Genomic DNA, 21,000 nt, shown 5'->3' with positions numbered 1-21,000 from the left:
TGATGTAGAGCAAAAGTGGTCAGGCAGTTCTATGCGTATTGATAGACCGTCATCCCTGTTCGATCTAAATCAGAACATACCTCAAGTGTCAAAGTCGGGATATCTAGGTGTAAGTAATAAAAAATGGCGTTGGGTTTAATTAATAGACTACGCTAATGGTGTCGATTGTGATTCTGTTTACTACGTTCAGTCCTCTTGTGTCCAGGTGTATAAGTATATTATTGTTAAGACTTCAAATACGAAGGTTTTGTTGAAGCATGATTTCTTGGTTTAGGCGATCTATTAGTGAGTTTTTGAAATAAATTATAGTGTTGATGCGTCCGGAGCCTCATTCTAGATTGTAATGATTTTTGTACGAAATGGATTGTGCGAGAAGTAAAAGACAGTTTGCGAGTGTGCGTTTGATGAAGTATCTTTCTATTGTTTTGGTAATTCGCGTGTAGACGATGTCCTGAATGATTTTTAGGTGTGTTTATGCGTTGAAAGATTGGTCGTATACTTTAAGTGCTGTGCATGAGTATACTACATGGTCATTCGTTAATAGAATTCTATAAATTTGAGATGATAAAAGTTTTCCTATAGTACAATCTATATTACCAAATTGTATATAGATTTTTGGTAATTCATCAGGGTCTTAATTTTGGTCAGATAGAATTAGTTTCCTACGTTGTGGTATAGCATTGTATATAGATGTGTGTTTTAATCTATTTGTTAATGGAGTTTCGTTAAATGCTTTGTAGTTGCCATGACTATCGAATAGATATCGTAGATTGATATAACATGATGTATGTATTCTGTGAAATCGCTTTTCTCGTTGAGCCTAATTTTTGGGTTGGCAAACGTAGTTTTTTTTTGTAGAATTTCGATAATGGTTTCAGTTGGAACTAGATACTGTTAGAAATATGACCATGATTTTGAAACACGTCTGTAGTAGTCGTTTCTAATGACTTTTGTGGTATTTCATTGTGAATGATGTTTGCAATATTCCAGCCTGGGCTTGATGTCTAAGCCGTGAAATTGCGACGTCTCCTATGCGTACTTATCATATAAAGGAAGCATGTCTGGGTCGATGGTTTTTGCTGATATATCGATATACATACGTCATATCTGCCGTCAGCCCGATAGAACAAATGATATGTTTAAGGCAAGACCCGACTGATTAAAATTTCTTGCAAGCCCACAACTCAATCAACGTACACAGCGAATGAGAGACGTAACCTAGGCTACGTACGCAGTGCTCAGTCAACACGTGACCGCGCAGGAGAAGGTGTGTGATGATGATACGCTTATTTTACTGTACAGATTGCTATGGAGCCCGCCTAGAAATACCATACATTATCTACGTCGTTAGATATTAGTAATGCCTATTTATTCATAACATCTGATAAACGCTTCCTTATCGCACTAGGTATCGCACAAATAAGCATAGTAGGCCTCCACTTCGCAAATCTGTCATTGTCATTGCAGTGGTGAATTTATTACGCAACTGTTCTACGAATATCTCGGCTGTATTCGGCGTAAAACCGAAAATATTTCGATTCCAGATTCTCAAAACGCAATCTCTATATTCGACTCAGAATTCCTACAGAAATCCATTGGTCCATTCATTTCCCGGTCTGTCTCAAACGAGACGGATAGAATTCATTTCGCGATATAAACATTGCTTGAGGCTCCAGCTCGACTTGAGGAGTAGGAGCAAAATATGACTGCGGCGGGTACGAAACTCTGAATCATTCGAGAGGATAATCTGGACGAAGTAGAGCCGTCTCCGGGTGAGTACAAATAATCCTAAAGACTTGTTTTGTAATTTTAAAAATATCCAGAATTTTGATTTTTAGTGCGTTTGAACTGATGAAAGGGCTGGATTTGAAGCGGGGTCGAAACATCAAACGTACAAATGAACGATATTCCCTGTTTCATTTGTTGGATTTCACAAATGGAAGAATTGAATTGTATTCGAGAATTCACTTCGTGGTTTCACAACCACAATATTGTTTTGCTTTCCGCGTACGAAAACTTAAAATATGAATTTATTTTTTTTACTTTCGGCTTCAAGCATTAACATGCAAACGTACATTTAGCGTACCCATGGACGTAATTGTAATTAATTATTTGATAATAATTTGATGTAAAGGAACAGAATTATAATTAAAAGTATTAGCTTAAATGGATCAAGGGAAATCTTGCATTTTAATAAGTATGCTTTGATTAAAGATATTTCTGATAAAACATTTCGTTCCTTTTCATTTTCTAGTAACGGTACATAATGTATGTAAATTATCATTTAAAATAAATCGATATTTGTAATTATAGTTTGCTAGTTATAAAGAAAAAAATCATTGTAAGCTACAATTTCTACGCGTTGAGAAACAGGTAAAAATTGAAGATTGAAGATAATAACTTAAATAAAGCAATAAGTTACCTTACTTATTCAAATGAAAAATATAATCCTGACGAAAAAGTTTTTGTATTTGCGGTAGATTCGAAAAAAATCACGCCATTTTTTTAAATTACACGATTAAACAATATCTTTTCAATGTAGTAATAGTAGTGAAATGTATGAAAATAGAACTTCGTTTTCTCGTTGAATATTTGAACGATTTTGACGTACCTAAAAAAATAAATCAAATGATAATATTTCAAAGAATGTGATAAATGAGAATATGAAATTAAGTAAGAAATCGAAAAACTGAAATTAAGTAAAAGTATCCGGCCCTTTACTTTGGAATTACATCAGTGAAAATCTAAAAAACCTGGAATATTCTTAAATGTTCTTGAGAAATTATAGAAAGCAACTAGTGCTCGATTACATTTTAAAGTTACCCTCTAATTCAAACTAAAATTATAGTTATTGAAATATTACACAAAACAACTGGCTTATTAAATGACTACAGCATCTTGATCAAGCTGTTATCATTATGTGTGCATTTTGTGTGTTAAGGGTTGACTGTGGGCGTATTTTTTTCTTTATTGCATTTCTCTTTTTTCTTCTTCATTTTTCACTTTTTAGGGATCTGTTTCATATTAACTATTCCTTAGTTTCTACAGGCCCCTCCGAGTCTAATTTACTGGATTTTGTATTATGCTTTTGTACACTATGCTGTAAATTATATTTGAAAAATAAAGTGTTCATTTATTCATTCATTCAAAGATTGTGATATAGCGCATTTGCTAGGAAGTTATTGGCCAACGCGCGTCGTGTGTAGAAAAGTATGTGAATGATGTATTGTGAATTATCATGAAATTCAATAGCAAATTCTAAACTGAATTCGATCCCGAATTGCCAGGTCCTACCAAAATTCAAGTGACACCACGCAACCTAACCAAATTCTAAATGCGAAAATATAACAACAACAATACCTACTCTCAGATAGGTAGGATTGTATTTTCATTAACAACAAATCTATATGAGATTTAATTTAAAAGATATGGCCTTTTCCGGATATGAAATGGCAGATCAAGATAGTGCTATGGCCTACTGACTGCATATAAATGTCTTCAAGTGACATATTGCTATACTATCCAAAAAAAAAACAAAGAAAAATAAAAAAAACCGGCGAACAGTCACGGATTGTTTATACACCGTCTATGCGAATACCAGGAAAAATGGTTCGACCTCTTTGTCAAAAGGCGGACCAGACACTAACCTTCTTCCAGGGCCCTTACGCGCGATAACAAAGTTCTTAAACGTCAAGTGTAGCCTCTTCATCAAAATTCTAATAATGATCTCCTTCAATAGATAGATAACTTACCCATATACCACTCATAAATGTTATCTTTTCGATAAACACTGAGCTTGAATAAATATATTGTTCTAAAAACTGAATAACAGGCGCGCGAATGTTCTGTATGCGCACTGACTACTTGCTAAGCATTTGACGTCATGCTGCCTGATACCAGTACAATGTGCGCTCCCGCGTCTCAAAGATACATAAACCACATACTGATGAATGTACTATGCCGGCCATAAGATAACCGGGAATAACTAAAACTTCAATACCATGTATATCAGCATGAAACTACAAATTCGCGGTGGCTCGAATTTAGCATGTAGCCCCTATTGTACCATCATCAGCGCCATCTACATTGTCGTCAGACGAACTCCACGAACTAAAAGGAAACACAAAACGGAAAACCAATTTCGAACATGATTTCACTTGATTATCTCCACCAGAACAAGCAACGTGTTCAATTGAATCACCATTGACATCAACGGCTATGAAACTTCAACAGGGTCACTATCACTAAAAGTGTTCATTTCTACCGCGGATTCATTGGACTGATTAAAAGTGCGCGTATCACTTCGCTGAATTTCCTCCCGATTTACGTGAAGTATATAGTTCGTATCAGCTCAAATTGAGTTTTATTTTTTTATCAAGGAAGGCCGGATTCTACTTTTCGATCGAATTCTACTGATTTACGAAGGGACCTGCGAAGACAAGGAGTGACTTAGTTAGCCTTAAGAGGTATGAAATCTTGAGCAATTAATACATCAATTGTTGTGATATAAGAATTAATGGTTTTAGTAATTATACGCTGATATAGATTTGAATAGATAAATAAGTATGTTAAAGGTGAATAATTAAATACAGTTCATATTACAAAATTTGAAACAGAGATTACATATTTTGATGGAAAATTAATGAAAGATTAATGAATAATATCAAACTTATATTTCGAATACTTAAGACACTTTATCATTTTTTAAAGATATTGATAATACTGAGTAGAAGCAGATTTCATTACATAATTACTATCTGTTTAAAATTTTCATTCTACTTCTCTAAATGTTGGAATATCAAGATATTTAGATTCATAATCTTATTGTTTTATCAATAAGTGATGAAATAATAAATGTTCTCAAACTTATTTTCTGCAATTAAGAAAACATTTGATTACTGATTATTTTACAGGGTTTTCTCCTTTTCAGTTCATACCGTAAAACAATCATTTGATCTCTATAATGCGTGTTCAATCGAATATATCGCATTTGAATGGAACCTAGATACTTTATCGGAGATGTAATAAATGATATTAGAAGATGTCAGAAATGTAATAAAGGATATATGACGGATGCAGTTTTTAAATCATAATTATCAGCATGATAATGATGCAATCTTGCATATATATAGTGGATTGCTAGCACATGATTCATATATGATTAATTCAAGATAAAAAGATATATCTCTTTCTATATACGAGTAAACCAAATGCACTGTAAGGTCATTGTGGTGGAGGACAATATGTTTAATATTGGCTAGTATTGGACGAGGATCTAAGTCATCTACGACAGCAATCCCACGCTCGTATGGAAAAGAAAATCAATTCAGTTTATGACGTACCGGTAACTATGACTGCTAGCGTCATAACTGAAGGTATTTGATAGTATCTCCTTAAATGACTCCTCTTTTTTGAGAATATAAAAATCGGTTCGACCGATGGGAAATCTTACCAGCGCACATGGGCGCTCAGTGTGATCACGCACTCAATCTAAAACCACGAACTGTGCGGTTTTGTATGAACTAATTTTCAACAAAACAGTGCGTGAACGCCTGCGTGGTAAATGATCGTTAGAATCGATAAGAACCATCCTCTGACGGCAGCCTTTCGCGAGTGCGTAAACTTTCCATAATCTTATCGGAAATCATACACTTTTGAAACCCAAATACAACACGCAGGATGGCTATAAAATTATGGATTCAAGTAAATGACACGTTATGTGTATTGATATAGACTTTTCATGTGGAATTAACTTTTAGGTAATCAGCTTGAAAATGGAAATAATCCCGTGTAATATCATTGATTTCATGTTTTCTTGATCTCTATCGATAAGATGATGTAAATTTGATATTTTCATCACTTATGAATATTACTTATGAATTATCAATCTAAATTTGGTAATATTTTAACTTTTTTTGCAAACCCTCTTTTCGTCACGAATTCACCTTGCGATGTGATAACGTTGTCATGTTAAACTATTCGGTAAAAAAGTGTGTGTGACTAGGTTCAGCGCTCATACTTGTTTTATTTTTCATTTCACGTCCCATAGTTTATACTAGTACAGCGCGGACATTACTCACTACTGAAACATTTTTCAACTCTTTGGGTAGACGTTGATCAATTTTGTTTTTGGTAGGGGCTCATGACTGGAATGATAGCGGTTAAATTGTTCTGCAGGCATGAAACGCGGTTCGGTCTACAGAAAGAAAAAAATAGAAACAACTTTTTCAGTTAACAAAATTTAAACAGCCATTTCAGGTAACCTACCATCCGATAGCATAAAAGCAGCAGATCTTATACAGCCTTCATACACAAACTTTGCAATATCGATCATCCTATATTAGATTACTTATTAAGTTTCCTTTTTGGACAACGTAAGGCATGTACAAAAGGCATGGAGAATTGCTATATCGAAAAAGTGAAAGGATTAATTTTCTTCTTGCACGGTTCGTACCTCAGCATTACAAAGAGTGACCGAGGAGCATTTCGCTATCAAACGTATGGTTACCCTAGCCGTGGACGAGGTTATTTTTGAAATGAGTGGCGCCTAAACGATTTCTGCTGACAGTACAACGAAAAGTAGGGGATACGGAAACAAGAGCAATCCAAACCCGTCTACAGAAAACGTTAGAAATGAATGAGCCCACTGAGGTTAGTGAGGTGAGGTTAGTAAATACTTTACAGGTAGAGAAGACTATAAGTTAAAAACTGAGTATATATAGAATTCAAGATTGAAAACGAATTTTACGAAGAAAAAAACGTTTCAGATTAAATCCCGAGATAACATATCGAAAATAAAATTGAACATTGAAATAGGTTTAAAGATTTAATTCCGAGGTAATGTCGAGGAACGATATTTTCCCGAATTAATTTGACATAATATCTAGGAATAAACCATTTTTACATCGACATGAAATTATTCCCGTAGTAATTCCGAGATAGTATCACGGTTTTAAGTGTAAGATTCCGAGATATCAATCTCAAAGTAAATTCAGAACACGTTTTATTTGATGGAAATGTTCTCACAACCGCGGGTAGTTGGAATTTCAATCGAACAAAACTGTATTGATTCTGAAATAATTTGTATTAAAAAGTTTCGCGATTTCATTCCGAGACGTTATGCCAGAACTATTTCCTAAGTTTCCTCATCACATGTCCCCGGGAAGCTTCTGTAATGTATATGAAAATGGTTTATGTGGCAGAAAATATCCGTTTTCGGACGAATTACTCGTGTCCGGAAACCTCTAGCGCTCGGAGTTAATTGATTAGAACCACGAGCTGAGTGACAGTTTTTACTGGACATCCGGTAGAGTTGGATCCAAATAAAAAAACTTTGCCGATATTCATATACATATTCGATTAGGCCAATAAAACAGGAATCTTTTTCGGGATAGATAATACCTAATACATTTGAATAATAATCGTTCTTTTTTACCGGGGGACATTTTCCCGCACACCAATACACAAGCATACAATGACGTTTTCATTTTGCGCACGATGCCATTGTCATATTACCAGGAATAAACAGTATAAACGCGTTATTGCATGGTCATTTAACTCCATATCCCATGGGAATAGAAAGAATCTATTTGAATATATATCCTATTTGTGTATAGTGGGAGGCGAGTTTTTTTTTTTGTTTTTTTTATTTGCCTGACCAGTAAAAACCGCCTTGTCACCTAGGCTTGTGAGTTATGTATCATGTGCCCGGTGATATGGGTATCGCCCGGAATGCGCTGCCCTTAGTACCTTAATCCTTTTACCCTTGGTGAAGGATTCTACAAAAAATAGGACTGACAATTACTTCGGAATGTCTAATACTGGCTAAAAATTATGAATGCTGGTAAAAATTCCCCCAGGTTCGGTTTTCTTTTAACGTAACAACAGACATATACCATAGGCTGACCCATGAAGATAAGTCCCTAGCCAGTCTCTCCTTACAGACTGATTGTACTGTACCCTCAGTCATCCCCCTTACAGACTGACTGTACTGTACCCTCAGTCATCTCTCCTTACAGACTGATTGTACTGTACCCTCAGTCATCTCCCCTTACAGACTGATTGTATTGTACTCTCAGTCATCTCCCCTTACATACTGATTGTACTGTACCCTCAGTCATCTCCCTTTACAGACTGATTGTACTGTACTTTCAGTCATCTCTCCTTACACACTGATTGTACTGTACCTCAGTCACCTCCCCTTACAGACTGATTGTACTGTACAATCAGTCATCTCTCTTTACAGACTGATTGTACTGTACTTTCAGTCATCTCTCCTTACACACTGATTGTGCTGTACTTTCAGTCATCTCTCCTTACACACTGATTGTGCTGTACCCTCAGTCATCTCTCCTTGCAGACTGATTGTACTGTACCCTCAGTCATCTCTCTTTACAGACTGATTGTACTGTACCCTCAGTCATCTCTCCTTACACACTGATTGTGCTGTACCCTCAGTCATCTCCCCTTACAGACTGGTTGTACTGTACCCTCAGTCATCTCCCCTCACAGACTGATTGTGCTGTACCCTCAGTCATCTCCCCTTGCAGACTGGTTGTACTGTACCCTCAGTCATCTCCCCTCACAGACTGATTGTACTGTACCCTCAGTCATCTCCCCTTGCAGACTGATTGTACTGTACCCTCAGTCATCTCTCCTTACAGACTGATTGTACTGTACCCTCAGTCATCTCTCCTTGAGTCGCTGGCAGTCGCAACCCGTCGCTAGCAGTCGCAATATAGCGTTGGTCGGTTGGTCGTTCCGACGTGATCGTCGCAACGACCTACGCTCGGCTTAAGGTTTACAAGTGTTTCAAGGTAAATTTTAAATTAATCTTGATCTTTCGCATATGTTTACATCCCTCATCGCCCGTCGGTTTTGGAAAAATTGAGTCGATCGGACTCAACATGGTCGTCCTGTGATTTATCTTGCCCAACAATTTTATTTTACCCTGAATTCGGAGGACCTGTAGCTTCATGGTGGTTTGTCCTTTTTTCATTGAAATTCATGATGGGCTACTTTGTGAAGGGATCTTTAACGTATCAGACGGGTTTTTATCAGTCAATTGTCACGTAATCGTCGGCTATCTTAGTCATTGGATACATTTCCTCGCTTGCAATTGGAAATACCCAATTCTTGCCAATACCCAATTTTTTTGCCACCAGGGAGGTCAAATGATGAACCATATAGAACTGTTCAGTTCGGTAATTCGTTGTTACCTGTAGGTAATTTGTAACCGCAAAATCATTTGCAAAATCATAGCTCATTACATGTTCTATGATTGTTTACAGTTTCGACGTCATCGGTTTAATCGTGTACGGTCACTATTGGGCGTTGATTAAGAGAATAACTTCCATTCCATATCATATCGGTAGCTAGACGTATTTCCTTACCGCAATAAATATTTTGCTCATTACATGCTTTATGATTGACGGTGGTGACTTTCAAAGTCACTGGTTTCTATATGTTACTGGACCTCTAGTTATTCACAGCTTTGATCATTCATTCGCTAACATTACTATTCGTTATCGCTATTGTAATACATTGTCATTTTCTATTATTATGGTTGTTGATTTATTTACCATAAACAAATATTGCATAAGTTTTTCCTGTTCAATTACAAGCCGATTATTATTATATTATATCCTCATATATGATTCATCCATGCATGTATTTAGTATCATTATTGTTAAATTGTTTTCTTTCTTATTTATTGGCACCTGCTTTCGTCCACTAGGCTTTTCCGGTGACCATTACGCGTGTGAGATACCGTACTAACAAATATTGAATATGGTATGTAATATCGTTAATGTATGGAAGAAATGAATGATTATTATTTAAACTATTTCTACTAAAATAATTATACCAACCACAAAAATCGTGATATTCTCGCAACGGCTCGTTATATTTCAAATTCGAACGTCGGAATCCGTTGATTTCCGTAGATTTTCCGCGGAAACGCGACAAGACTGATCGGCTTTGCGCTGATTTGCACTGGCGCGTAGCATATCGCGAGTTCAGTGTGACCAGAAAGCTTTTGTGCGCGTTTGATCGAATCGAGTTCGACGTCGAGTGGGAACCGTATAGAAGAACTGTTGTACGCCGCCCTATCAAATACACGACCGCGATCACGAGTAATGAGGCTGGACGCCCGATGCAGAGGCATACTAACGTTACCTTCGATGAAACTATCTTTCAGAATAAGACAGATAACTTACGTATCGAAGGCCGCGTATGCGCTTCGATTAGATAGAACTAACGTTCAAACCTGATTCAGGAATTATGGGAGAATTCTCAAGCATTACGAGGTGTGAGTAGCCGTAAGATATTCTCTAAAGAAGGATATATTCGTCGTAAAGTAGAATCAACAAGAAAAATCAAGGTGAGCTATCTGCATTATTTTGCTCTCGAAAGTCGTTCGTTGCGCGCTCATTATGGGATTCTCGGAACTAAAACTACAGTCGCACTTCGTTACTACGAACTTCAGGAGACTAGGAAAGATATATTCGTTTCAACCCTTGAAGTTGTTGTTATCCGCTATGATTTAAATCGTCCTTTCACTTAATCTATTTTGGATAAAATTCGTGTTTCGTAATTAAACCTATGAATAGTTATATTCGAGGTCGGTATAACGAAGTGCTCCTGTAATTGCTTACAGGAAAGGACAAGTAGGACTAGTAAGAATAGGATAAATTGTCAAATGCCATGATAAATTTGCTTTATCTTAAACATTTGAGCCTTTAAAATCATTTTCAGTTCGTTGTCTAAATCTAGTTTTTTTTGTCTTCGGTTTCCTAATAGTCATCTTCAGGAATAATGAATGCCACTCATTATTCCTGAAGATGACTATTAGGATATAGTCGAAACGTTGAAATAAACTACAATCTCGAAGTTTCATTTTCGGACTTTTTATTATCATTGTGGGATTCTCTCCTCATCGCGTCAACACGGATATAGTGTTCTACCAATCGTGATCTAATTATTTATTCAGAAACATTGTCTCAAAATCATAAGACTTACAGGCAACAAACTCCCTGAGCTGGCACTATATAACAATCCGTGTTTTGCTTTGTTATCTTTTTTGCTTTGTTTTGCTTTGTTACCAATTGTAATTACAGTGACTATAACATTGTGTATAAATATATTGGAATCTTTGATAAAGACGGATTGATTTGAGATCTAGCCTTGGAACCTGCGTGACAGGGATAAACCAGCTAGCCGAAAAAAAAACATTTGTTTGCTTAACGAAATAAAGCTATATTCGTAACGGAAGAAGAGTTTGTGTTTTGCTGACAGATCTTGAAGTGCTGATCATCTACGTCGTATGGAGATATACAGTAACAGTAATACTTATAGGAAAATTACTGTTGCTAAATACTTCCATCAGTTGCTTTTCACAATCAGGATTGTAGACATTGTCGACGAGTACAATCGGTCAACAATCAGCGTTGTAGACATTGTCGACGAGTACAATCGGTCGACAACCAGGGTTGTAGACATTGTCGACGAGTAAAATCGGTCGAAAATCAGGATTGTAGACATTGTCGACGAGTACAATCGGTCGACAATCAGGGTTGTAGACATTGTCGACGAGTAAAATCGGTCGAAAATCAGGATTGTAGACATTGTCGACGAGTACAATCGGCCGACAATCAGATTGTAGACATTGTCGATGAGTAGAATCGGTCGACAATGAGGAACCGAACCACTCACTTCATTAAAGAAAACTACCCAGGAGGGAACTTTATTGACCTATTCTGGAGTTGAACCGCCGGTCGTAAGTCGGTTGCGACGCGATTATCAGCGGCTATGTGCGACTAGTAACTGCCAGTCACAAGAGCGCGAAGATCGTTGCGACGCCGTATCTAAAAATTGCACAAAACCACGCGATGATAGGACGTTTCGAATCCCCGGCTATTACAAGGGAAATGTTGGTCTCTAACACTTGGAACGAACTAAACAACTCGCTTCTTGCTTTCTTATGCAATTTCTACCCCCGCGGCCGATTCCGTTTCATAATTGATAGCTATTTTTAATAGTCTTGACTTAAAAGCTGATATACTGGTCTTTATGGTCGAAGCAACATGATTATAAATGGTGGAGAATAAACACTCGATTCCTTATTTCACGAAGCCCTCAAAATAATAATTTCAAAACGCGTCTCATTACCATATTAGGTTCGATTCCCGTATTACAGGCAAAAGGTCGCGTCACTGGCAGTCACAACCCGTCGCAAGGTAGCGTCGGTCGGTGGGTCGATACGACGCGATCGATGCTGGCGGTTGCAGTGAATTGCAGTGAATTTGAAAGAGTCGCGAGGCCGACCTACGCCCACCTTAAAGGATCAGGTTAATCGAGTAATGTTGTGATGATAATTTACAGTTTTCAAAATGAATTTGCTAGTGTGCACTTGAACGCAAGTTCTTTTTTTTCACCGGTCCAGGTCTTAGACGACTGCATGAAATACGTCATTATGCTGTAGACGGGAGGGTCGTTACTAACTGGTATTATTTCGAATATAGACGTTTAAATAGATTCAGTATTACGTTTTAACGTTATAAGAAAAAGGCACTTATCATAACGGCTTTTGACTTGCTTATGTAGGGCTTACCGATTAACTTTATGTTTCGATTTTAAAAGAGTAATCTATGTTTGGTAAAGCTATAAGCATCGTCATCTCCATCACGCGATTACATGAATCGTATTCGAATTTTGAAATGCTGATTTTCTGATACAGTTTTATTTCAATGATATTCCTATATCGAGATCTAAGTCGAATTTAACTTTCTGATGCAGGCGACTCGATCCGACCCGTACGGCGAATTACGTAAACTAGTCGACAAGGATAAACTTTCCGGGGATAACTTGAAAGATTTCATTAATCGGACTGGGCCGGAACGACGCCAAAGTCGCAAAGGTAAATATAAATATGATACGCTAGATGTGCCTTAGCTATCGTAAGCTATGAAAATCTATTTTTGATATTTTATTTTGTTTTGTTTTTTGCTTTGCGTCGATTTGATTATGCTCTCCTTATGAAGACGAGCCCTATTGTATTTTTCGTTTCACCTCCCGAAGGGACGGACTTTTAGGTGTTGCCCGCGCGATGTTTGCTCGAGGATGGATTATTGAAATGCCGTGATAAGCCAATGTATCGCTTTCTAAGTCGCGTACCGGTCCAGGAGCGGTTTCAGTTCAATTACTTCGTTTGACCGTTGAACCCCAGAATACACCCGTTGAACCCCAGTTTACATCTTTTATCGCAAGTTCACTGTTGGTTTATATTTCACAGAGAGCCGTAATAACAGTGTGTGATCTACGTGCCCGATCGACTCGTGATCTTTGCGCGATGGTAGGGTAGATTCAACGAATAGAGTTAATACATACATCGGGATGGCGCAGAAGCAGTTATATCGATGGTGATAAATTAGATTGGCTGACGGCATATAACAGTTCAATACTTGCGGATCGATCTTGAATCCTTTTCACTGTAAAGAATGTTACGACAATTTCCAGTTTTTCGCATACATGTAATCGACAATTTAGCTTATAAGGTGCAGACAATTTCTATTTTGTAGGAACTATTTGTTTCTCATCGCGATGTTCAATGGATATATCCGTAGTTCAAGGGAGGAAATTATAGGAAAAAGAAGGCTGCAAGACACTGCCCTTTTATTTTATTTTGTTTGAAATATCTATTGCTCCACGTATACATATACAATAAACACTGATAATAATTTTTACAATTACAGCAGTAAAGTACAGAAACAGAAAAACAAAACAGCTTTAAAGTTATTAGATTTTCATACGACATTTGCATGCAACATGACGTTTATTACAACGTGAATATCACCATGGACGTATGGACTGGAACGTAACCCTAGTCCACGATGACACTTATCTATAACACTACCCTTGTATTCTTTTATATGATTTTGTATGTATAATCGTGTTGTAATTCGAGGGAAAATAAAGTTATCGTTGATATTGATATTAATGCAGCTGATGAACTGGTAATTAATCGGATGTGAGAAGTCTCTGTTTTTAATACATGGAAAGTAGCCGATGTTTTGACTTCGTCTCATCGAACAAATCGCCGATATACGCGGGCAAACTCATTGATCGTGGTTCACCGCCAACGAATCGAATAGGAATTTCATTAACGTTTTTGTCTATACATATGAGCATTCAAACAATTCTTAATTCCATCATTCGATTTCCATTTATCGACATATATATTTTCTTTTGGAAACACAATTTTTATGATAAGCATTTATCTGAATGAAGTAAATGCATGGGAAACCACAATGTATTAGGCTACAAAAATGATACCTTGTTTCTCAACCTTCTCTAAACAACAAAGTGACCAGGCAGGTGTTTTTTTTTCATTTGTTAAACAAAAACACAGATTTGTGGAAACTCCGCACCAAGCAGGCAGGATTAAGTTTTATAATTAAAAAACAAATTTATGTACTTTTTTAATTATAGAAGAATGAAATTTCCAAATATGGATTTTTAGGGGCAAGGGGAGACCCGAGACCTACTGCACGCCTGCATATTAATTCTTTCAAATAACATATTGCCACTGGTACCAAATAACAACAAAATAAACTACAAGTGAATCTACGAGTGGGCGTTCCCACTTAATTAACTATATTTCTATTCTATGCATGTACCCGGAAAGATATTTCGACTCACCTTGCATCTTGTCAAAAGACCACTCTACTCCTTCCGTGGCCACAAGCGCGAGGACGAAGTTTCTTCATACACATTGCAAACCAAAGTTACTTTTCGAAAATGAAAATACGTTGTGGGAAACCAATTATGAAACCAATGTTCATATTATGAAATAGCGGAGTCTATATCTGTATCTACACGCTATATCTCTCATTCATTGAAATCGCTCGGGAAATCTTGAAGTTATGATGACAAATAAATCCCACGACACCTGATAACCGTATGTCTTACAGCTATATATATTTCAGAAAGCATATATTTTCCATCAGCTTTAAACATTCTGATTATAAAGCTAGTTTCAAGGCAATTTCACGTCAAGCAAAATTATGTTTTTGTATCATGTGTATTTGCTGTCATTTTCGCGACCATGCACAATATATAACCTGTTTTTTGGTCGTTTTGAAAAGATGAATTGAATAGGGGGAATTTATTACCAAAATATATGTTCATACTTCCTTGTTTCAGATATTTGATTAAGTAATAATACCCTATTGAATTAGCAAAAATCTCTTTTTATCTCATTTGAATTATTCATATATCAAAAGTCGATCTCTCAAAGGGAATATATTTTTTCCATGGATATCGCGTGAAATATTCAAGTCTATGAAGTGAATGGTTATCATGTGACATCAATCCGTCCTGCGTCCATAATGTCATCCACAATACTGACTTTGTCTGATATACGTATCAATATATATCAAACAGTAATATGTAGACTTGAAAAACCAATGAATGAACTGTCTTCTAATGATTTCCCTTATGTGTTTTTTAAGTTCATAATGCAAAATGCACAATGAATTAAAACCAATCAACCGGCAATGTCTTGTGGGGCGTGGCGATGTAAACCTTAAGGTATGGGCCGTGTCATCTCAGGCGTGACTGCTTCTTACCTTATTGTCCGCTAGATGGCGAACTAGTCGAAGGTGGCTGCTCAAAGTGAATGGCAAGCAGAAAAGTTGTCTTACAGTCGTTAAAATCCCAAAACACTGATAGGTGGTGGGATTTTCTTGTTAAATCTTTGTTTTTCAAATGCAAAATAACCCCCGCAATCTCAAGAAATTTTGTTTTCATTTCACCACCTGTAGGGATTTATTTAGGCCTGTGTCGATTCTTGTTATGCGTAGCTTAGATGATGTCATCGTTTGCCAATCAGATATTCGGTTCTTTTTTTTAGGCGGGTTATTTTCATTGATAATTTTCCGTGAAAACTGGCTGGCCGATTGTTGAACGATAATGCCGCAATTTTCGCGCGGCAAAGCTGCGCATGAACGTGCGCGAACAGGTGCGGAAGGATTTCGTGCCGCTGCTGGGTGTAGTGATGCCATCAGGTTCTAATCCCCGACAAGGGGAAAAAGGTATTTAAAGGTTTGAATCCAATTAGTCAGTCTTTCAGTTGTGGTTCAAGTTTTCATGGTTGAATTTTTTTTTTGTGCTGGTCAGGAATAGTCCGCGACTTTTCCCAAGGGTCCACAACGTGCTGTGTTCTGGCAATTCCTATGGACGGCGAGAAATATCTCTGAACGAGGATCGCTGGGAATTACCATTCCGTGCTTTGGTCGTAGTTTGTAATATATTGTAACTCTAGTTTGTAATATATTTAGCACCGAGATCACTGGAAATTACTGACAGTAATACTGGCTTCGAATTTGAAGTACGACTGTTTGTCCCCTATTCCGATTGTTAGAATCAGCCTCACGATTTCCTGGGTTCAAACTCGGACGACCCCTGTCCATGTTGTTCACGACCCACGTTCCTTAGACAGGTGACTGTCAATTTCAACTGGTATAAAAACCCTCGATTACAAAGAAAACAGTTTTGGAATAAAGCTCATAAATGGGGTACCGGCACCGCTATCGTGACAATCGAGGATTCCACGTATGGCAGGCGAGGATCCGCCAGGTTCGCTAGTGGTTACTCGGTTCGTCGAATTTCTTCTACATTCTAATTGAATTCGAGTCAAGTTTTCTCATTAGTAAATCAATTTTTTATAAAGCTATATACCGTACATTTATTTTGAACAACGATCTTAAATCTATTGGAGGGCTTATTTTACAAAATTTCCATTTGGGAACCTAGAAATCCAGTTTGAGTGCATCTGAGTGTATTGGTGCGCCACCTGGTTTGTGCCGGTACCCCAGTGGTAGGACATGTTTTTTCACTCGGGTCATTTCTCCAACCCAATAAACATTTTGAAAAGAATATTATATCATGTAGTCATCTTAGCAGCAACGTAATTCCCGAAAGCCGAATATCCGAAAATGTATTTCATATTGTGGAATTATTTTTCTCATGTAAATATTTCGTAGGTGACATTCATTTAGCATAAATAGATCTCGATACAAAATAATTTTACATTCAAAAGTATAAATCGGCATGCATAGCTTCTTATCGTAGACCAGCATCTCGATATCAATAGTCGACATCGATATCAAATTTACTTCTCGTGTAGGATTAAAAAGCAAAGCTTGATTGAAAAAAAACGAGATTTCATGACAGAATTATCCAAATCGTATGATTTCCATGAATACTCTAAGATTTAAAGGAGCATATTACACGCCAATCAATTCCTCTGGACATTATCATCTTTAACACTCATTACAGTAAATCATTCAATATTGAAGCTGTCAGTGGCAATAGCACCCATGACACGTGTAGAAATTTCAACGAAGAGCACATGATTGAACACCTGTTGCAGATAAGGTTCGAATTACTGACATTTCTAGTGAAAAATCAATATTATCACGAATGGAAAGGCAAATATCGTAAACTGCGTCTTGACTCTCTGCGCTTCTATATCACATTATACCATTACGTTTAGAGCAGCAGCGTGGTAGACGTCGCACAGATAAAGTAAGTTTCGGCAAAATAAATTACAAGATCTAACGATGAACAACACGCAGTCTAGCATGAAATAAATATATAAACGAGTAACGTGTATATTAAATGATTCATTAGTTTCTACAAATGTTATTAATGAAATGCCCGCAAACACTCGTTTAAACTTAAGTAGAAATCATGATTTGTTATCGCTAATCTGAAGATAGTGTCTGGGTTAAGATTAAAAAAATGAGGATCAGGGGGGCTAGAAATGTGTAGTCCTTGTAGTGGATTCAATTCTGCTGGGATATATTCCATTTAATTTCCACGTGAATTGTGCATTAGTTCCACACTTTTGAGTTGGAGTTAACTCTGAATTAAAGTAAGTTGACCCGGAGTTAAGTCTAAACTCGGAACTGTGGAACTGGACTCTGGAAATGGTACATACACGAGGAATGTCTTTGTTGTGGTAGTCGGTGAATTTTTTAAATGTTAGATTTGATGGTTCTGCGGGCCCGGCACCTTCATATGCATATTATGCCATTTAGTTCCTGGCTAAAACGTCACTTCATTTGAATTTAACGTGACATTTAATCTTAAATGATGTGTCAGTGATCATACCGTCTAGTTTAGTAATATATTGTAATTACTTCCAGATGAAAATATGAATTTTGGCTTCGTCGCGTGTCGTTTAATTCAAAATTTCTAACTTATATGGCCTAACTGTGCTAAATAAGCTCTAACTGTGCTAAGTAACCTATTCCACTCAACCGAATCCTAAGACTAAAATGGGAATTTTATCTAATTGAAATGAAACTAATCTATAACTCACGTATTACTTTAGACCTGGGGCTGGTTGCTTAGTCATGGCTTAAACTTCCAGACAAGTCTAAGTCCAACTTCGTTTCAGAGCCAAACTAACAACTTAATACCTGTCTTAAGATTTATGGCCACTTTTGGGCGACTTTGCAACTCGCCCCTGGTTATTTGAGGTTGATCATCGAGGGCACATTGAAAACCGTTCAACGATGTGAATTTGAGATCCTCGAAATGCAAAATTGCTTATACGTTTATCGTATTTCTAGGCATCGAAAATGATCATTCATTTAATGACCCGCGTATTTACTATTGTTGTGATTTTGGCCAGTGCTGCATCATTAGCAGAAGGTAAGTAACGGTAATGAATATAATACTATAGACTCCGACCTAGTCTCTCGGTTCTATTCGGACCATAATTTTTCAACAGGTTGACCGATTACCGAGACTTAGAGATCGGGAAACTTTAGGATCTTTACGTCATCACTTAAGTCCATGTAACATTAAATACACAAGCATGATCGTTTGCCGGTACTGGCCCATTCAAAAGTGAATAGGAAAATATTTCCATCGAAACAGCCGTAGAAGGAGCTCGACGGATTGTCCGTTTATACGTAATGGCTTCCTCTATTAATCAAGTTAGCCGGAGCACAGGATGGATTTGCGCATGGGCGTTTGTGCAGGGATCACAAAACGGAATTTCCAAGTCTACTCCACATTACTCGCCATTATTTGGCAAAATCTACAACTTCCAAGCAATTCGTTTGCAACAAGTAAATATTCCCTCGGACGCAAAACGAAAAATACATTCTCACCTGATCCAGCTACTCTAACTCCCATCTCTGCGATAAACGCAACTATTATTATTGTTCCTAAATCATTCACCTCGCTTATCTCATCCGCATTATTTTTCTTGGTCTTTTATTTGCTTTTATTTTATTTTATTTCATTTTATTTGCTTTCTCGTGAAAAGAAATTGAAATTCGCCGTGGCCTCGGTTACGGGAGTCCGTGATACAGTATAATTCTGACTTGCAATATTGGTATTCGAAACCAAAGCAACAATGTCTAGCAATATCCCAGTGCTTTATTCACTGAAGCACATAGCACAGACCTGTGACGAAAGTTAATCTTTAATGCCTCACCTAACCCAAACTCTATACCCAAACGCCTGCGCGTACGCATATATAGTACAGACTTCCGTCACCGTAGACATGTTTTTCATTATTTCATTGGATATCATGAAAAACATAAATTGGAGTCGCGATTAGCAGTAAACTTATAGTTTTTTTTTAATCAATCGAATTTTGTTCCGAGACAGTAGGCCTATATCATCATATTATTCTGAAAAAGTAATTATCATAATTGTTCGCTATTGACCTCGTATGCACGAATTACTTTCAGTCTCATCGTTCGGTTCTTCATCGGTCCTATATTTCCGTTGATGTTCTGCTTTTGTTTTTGTTTCTAAATGTTAGTAAAAAAAAATCGTTTAAAAGTGTAAAATTCTATTTTCAAATTCCACGCCTTTTTGATATAGGTTGCACAAGAAATGGCAATATTTGCGGCTATAGTGTGGAGTGTTGCAACCGCAATTGTAAAATCGGAACTTGTTCATAATCGTCCCTGATAAGGGTTTATAATCGGATAAAATTGTGGTGGTTTTGGAAAATATCCGATTGTGAATCTGAACCACGGTCAGATTGTTGAGAAACAATCTCGAATTTCAAATCTACATTCGTCACTCAGTCGTCAAATGTCGGAATATAACGAGATTCAATAAAACTGCGTAATAAATCAATGACCGGCTTTGTTGTTTATGGTTCTCAAGTGGTTAATTGGATGCGTCGCAACAACCCCACAATATAAAGATATCAAAAGTTGTGAAAAACACAGAATTGATTCATTTAAAAAATAAAATGACGCAACGTTCTACCTCGACTCAGAGATCGTCATCGTTGGTTAATTTATCGTGTCATCTTTTCTCCACGTTTGAGTGTGGTCATTCTTCGTTTAACATATCAGATTGGTATTCATATTTGTCCAGTGTTCAATTTCTTTGTGAATAATGGATCACGATTAAAATCAAACGTTATACCACCCAGTTAAATCGATACCGTTATCGATTTTATCGATTAGTGAATTGAAGTCAATTAAGCCCAATTGAAGTAAAATACTTAATAAGACAGGTTGTTAATTCAACGACAACAATTACATTAAGCAAGAATTGATATGACTTTTTTGTTTAATACATTTAACAAACGTTTCAGATAATTAACTAATAATAGCCTTGTGCACAAAAAACTAGGTCAGCTGTGTGTACCGCCGTACCATCAAATACGGGCCGCTGATTGGGCAGCTTGAACGGTTCTAGGTTAAGGAGTTTACCACTAAGATAAGGAGTTTACCACTGACGATCGGGGGCGTACTTCTCCGTCAAAATTTTACCTTAATCACCTTTGTCTCACTTAGTATTGTTTTGTTACGCAGATTATACTTCATAGTTTCGAAATGCATTATCTATTAAGAATATTCGAAACTTACGCTCGTGCTCGGGGTCTCCCATCCTCCCCCGGCAGGGATTCGAACCCGATGGTATCGAGATTGCCACGGTACGTAGCCCTGCCATACT

At 37.0% G+C, this 21,000-nt stretch overlaps 2 long non-coding RNA genes across 6 annotated transcripts; both read left to right on the top strand.

Moving 5' to 3' along the window:
• The first annotated feature begins 1,246 nt into the window (after positions 1-1,246).
• Positions 1,247-13,992, top strand: LOC141914125 (uncharacterized). 5 transcript variants are annotated; one of them, XR_012620720.1, is made up of 6 exons: positions 1,247-1,772; positions 1,859-4,289; positions 4,380-4,466; positions 12,796-12,916; positions 13,292-13,489; positions 13,578-13,992. It is a non-coding gene; the product is annotated as an uncharacterized LOC141914125 (long non-coding RNA). The 5 variants fall into 5 exon arrangements; XR_012620721.1 differs by having other exon boundaries at positions 1,839-4,289; XR_012620719.1 differs by having other exon boundaries at positions 1,824-4,289.
• A 3,479-nt stretch (positions 13,993-17,471) lies between these two features.
• On the top strand, positions 17,472-20,153 carry LOC141914280 (uncharacterized). The gene is made up of 3 exons (XR_012620749.1): positions 17,472-17,586; positions 18,639-18,720; positions 19,909-20,153. It is a non-coding gene; the product is annotated as an uncharacterized LOC141914280 (long non-coding RNA).
• The last annotated feature ends 847 nt before the right edge of the window (positions 20,154-21,000 follow it).

Source organism: Tubulanus polymorphus, chromosome 12 (assembly GCF_964204645.1).
Source record: "Tubulanus polymorphus chromosome 12, tnTubPoly1.2, whole genome shotgun sequence".
NCBI classification, from domain to species: domain Eukaryota; kingdom Metazoa; phylum Nemertea; class Palaeonemertea; order Tubulaniformes; family Tubulanidae; genus Tubulanus; species Tubulanus polymorphus.
The sequence above is the reverse complement of the archived record's forward strand: the minus strand, read 5'-3'. Positions and strand labels throughout refer to the sequence as shown.